General features: G+C 34.1%; 1 long non-coding RNA gene across 1 annotated transcript; it reads right to left on the bottom strand.

The window, feature by feature from the left end:
- Positions 1-2,819: 2,819 nt before the first annotated feature.
- Positions 2,820-3,504, bottom strand: LOC143188485 (uncharacterized). Its single transcript, XR_013003529.1, has 3 exons — positions 3,368-3,504; positions 3,043-3,300; positions 2,820-2,904 (listed from the first exon to the last, which is right to left on the bottom strand). It is a non-coding gene; the product is annotated as an uncharacterized LOC143188485 (long non-coding RNA).
- Between the last annotated feature and the right edge of the window lie 377 nt (positions 3,505-3,881).

Genomic DNA, 3,881 nt, shown 5'->3' with positions numbered 1-3,881 from the left:
ATATATAACAATATATAGCAATATATAACAATATATAACAATATTGCGCATATTCATACAGTCTGTATTTGCATTAATAATTGGACCGTGTTTTGCAGTGACGTATTAACACACAAATAATTAGTTTTGTAAAGTCGATCATTTTTTACTACTATTTATCTTATTAATTACTACTTATTTTATTCTTAATGTTATTAATGATACTAATAGAAATAGTCGATTTAACTAGCTTTTCAGAATTTAGTGCTGTTGAAATTATCGGAGAAATCGTCGCTGATTGTTACACTATATTATCTTACCATTATCAATGTTTATAAACACTAGCACGGACAGAGACAATCGATAAGTAAATCGCATTGCATAATTGAGCAAACTTCAAACTTGATTTTCTCGAAAACAAAGACTCAGATAAAAAAGTTGTATTCCACATTTTTTTCTTACCATTTTACATAGAGTTACACTATGGCTGACTATACTACGATTTTCCATCCACCCTGTATAAACGCTCCACGGCCAGAACTATCACTCTGTTTCTGCAGAGTAATAAATAGTGGAAAAAGTAATTTCCCAGGAGCTAATATTGCAAGCCAAGCATGGGGAACCCTTTCTAGTTCAGGCGACAAACTATCGTTCTGTCTTCGAGTCAAGGACCAGACCAAATTCTTAAATAAAACAAATTAATATTAAATGAATCAAAACAAGTTGTTACTTCATGTTTTCTACCATCATGAATCAGACATACTTCGTTGAAATAGATTAGGGTCGGATCAATAGAAATTTAGGGCCGTATCGGGCCCGCGGTCCGAGGTTGCCCATGTATGTTATAGACAACATAGTATAGCTATAAGTACTGGCAGATGTAAATTATACAGCTGCTGATACAGTTTTTGTTCCTAATATAGTTAAAATAAGGCCGGAATGTAACTCTAGATTAAAACCAGTTCCATCAGCATTAAATGTACTATCCATTCCGAAGTCTCTAACACAAGGTTTTACATTATCATCAAAAGTCGAAGCAATTTTGTTAGCTGCATCGGTACCGCATGATGGAGTAATAAATTTGTTTACTTTTCTTTAAACGACTCGCCGCTGTTCACTGTTTCTTTCCATCTAACAGAAATAAGGCAATTTTACGTAGACATGAAACAAAAGTTTCTTAACAGAACAATACCAAGTATACCACTCGCCTATACAGTTATTGTAAATATGTGACTTTTCGAAATTTCTGTTTCATAGATTCTAAAGAAAACCGTTTCCTCTTCCCACTCTTCCAATAATCAACAGCATTAGCTTTGTATTCCAAGTTATGATACCTCCTTTTTCAGACACATACTGCTCTTCTTCTATCTCTGACGCTTCCAAAAGTTCTTCGCTTGAAAGTGGATACACATCATCGACAAATTCTACAGAATGTAGTCTAAAGGGTTCTAAAAATTCTAATGTTATGTAACTCCATTTCTCTTCTGTTAATAGAAGTCTAATCATTATTAGCAATAATAAACAAACGAATTACATTAACAGAGTTTACGGGAACAATTTTTAACACTACACTTTCGTTACAGAATCAACATGTGTTTACCGTCAATACCAGACTGTTATAGCACACTACAAAAAAACTAGTGTTTCTTATTAATAAGCAGCATCCACACTTCAAATATTTTCAATTCTACTGGCAATTGTAACAGGTAGCATCCTTTATTAGACACCTTGTCACCACTTTTTACGATAACAATAGAATAGATAAGTATATGTTATTTTATCACATCTGAAAAAAACATGTTTCCAAAGTAAAATATCTTGTTATTCACGTATTTGACATTGTTTATCTCAATTTTCCTTGAACATAGCGTATCAATCAATAGAATTGATGAATTTATTTCTCTTTTTTGCAATGTGTTGCATATTAATTCTTGGTCCATATTACAGAAGTATTCATTTACATGCAGCTTATAATACAAAGGTATTAAGATGTTCCTGTATTGGAATCCTGTATTGGTAAAAAATAGATTATGCAATTAGATAATCACTTAAATCACTAATTAATATTTCTCATGAAAGAATGAATTCTAAAACAAATTATCATTTCTGTTTATAACTTTTTCTAATTATTTAAATAATCGACAAATGTTTTATCGGTCGGTAGATTTAATAAAATAAAGTAACTTTTGTCTTAAACGTTTTCTTCTATCTCTCATAGATTGTGAATTATAAAATAAAATCGAAAAATAGCCGAACTATCTGGAATTGATTCTACCCCCTCAAAATGAATTTCCGCAGGGAAAAGAACTGTGTATGTATGTACAGCTGCATATGCTGTACATATCTCCAATGTTTCGCAATTTTTTGAATTTTCGGTTCGGGGATTATCCCTTGTTAAAGGAAAATTATTTACTAAATAAATAATGTTGGCATAAAGAATAATTTCTGTAACGTTTCAAATAGTCAAAGGTTATACTATAATAAGTTATAACGATACGGAATATGTACTTATAAGGTTACAGAGGTTATGCAACGCAGTTATGATTCGCTTTAATTGTATCCGCAGTTTTATAGCAAATAAATACTAGTCAAATATCAATCTAGCATGTATTATATTTTATGTTAACTATAACCACAGAATGATCTGTAGACTCCTCAGAAATAACTGTATTTGTCTTTTTTATATAAACCTTCCTTTCTTTGAAGGTATAACTCTAGTCCCAGTTAAAGTCTTCATCGCTATGTTAGAAAAATAACTTCTCGTAGAGGAGTTCAAAACTCTGCGGTATATCGAATCGGTTCTTAGCACTTGTTTGACAGATGCATACATAGATTCGTCTGGTATAAAGGAATATCAACTATCCTTTTCACCATTCAGGAACAGTTGCTACCTGTCACTGCCTGCTAGAGTAGCAGTCTAAACTCCTGAAGAATGGCAAATAAATAATTTCTAAAGACGTTAAACGGTGGTACGATATGCATGGGTTTGTTTCGACACAGCCACCGACTTTCGAAAGTTAACACAGCTTTCCTACTTAGAATCGAAGATTGGATATCGCGTACCTGACGCTTGTAATCGGAGCACTTAACTTCCAAAGGAGCATAAACTACTCTTATAATTAATTGTAGAAAAACAGTTATGTAGTAAAGTCGGGACGTTTTGAGACTGGGAACGGATTTTCCTTTTCCTTCCACACCCTTTACCACTTTTTTCTGGCCCTGCACGCTTTGATGCTGCCAGACCCTCTTTGCTATGTTCTCATCAGCGGGACATCGATTGTCTATTCGACACACGCCACAAAATTTTTACCCACAAGATGGCTGGAAAAATAAAAGATACTTGGTACATATATGTCGGCGCGAGTGGAATCAGCACTGTTGTTGTTACCGGTTAATGGCAGGGAACCAGGTAGCTGATACCCAAAACAAAGGAGGACAGTAACGCACCGTACACCGGAGCGAACGGGACGTAAAGAAGCATCTAGTGCGCTGGGTTTACAACGATTAGTGTTTAGGATTATTTTGTGTGTTTTTCGTGTTTTCCTCCAATAGTTCTGTTTCTTTTCTCTGAAACTTATTTGTTATTAATTATTAAATTTGTTGGGTCAAATTCGAAAGTGTTGAGTCTGTTTTGTCTTTATAATAATGGAACCTACTCAAGGACAATGTTCCCATGCATCAGCTCCTCGAGGTGAACCGGGAGAAGTCCCAATGGAATTTACTGGAATTTACTAATGGAATACCATTTCATATGCCCGTCTCCAAAAATTTGCATGTCCGTTTTACTTTGAGGGAGAGATTCCCTCTGCCATCTCAACATAGGAAATCTAAACTTGTTTCTCCTCTCTCAGAGCCAAACCAATCAAAATCATTTTTCTGGAACGTTTTGAACTAATTGTAAG

The sequence above is a fragment of the Calliopsis andreniformis genome, chromosome 2 (assembly GCF_051401765.1).
Source record: "Calliopsis andreniformis isolate RMS-2024a chromosome 2, iyCalAndr_principal, whole genome shotgun sequence".
Taxonomy (NCBI): domain Eukaryota; kingdom Metazoa; phylum Arthropoda; class Insecta; order Hymenoptera; family Andrenidae; genus Calliopsis; species Calliopsis andreniformis.
The sequence above is the reverse complement of the archived record's forward strand: the minus strand, read 5'-3'. Positions and strand labels throughout refer to the sequence as shown.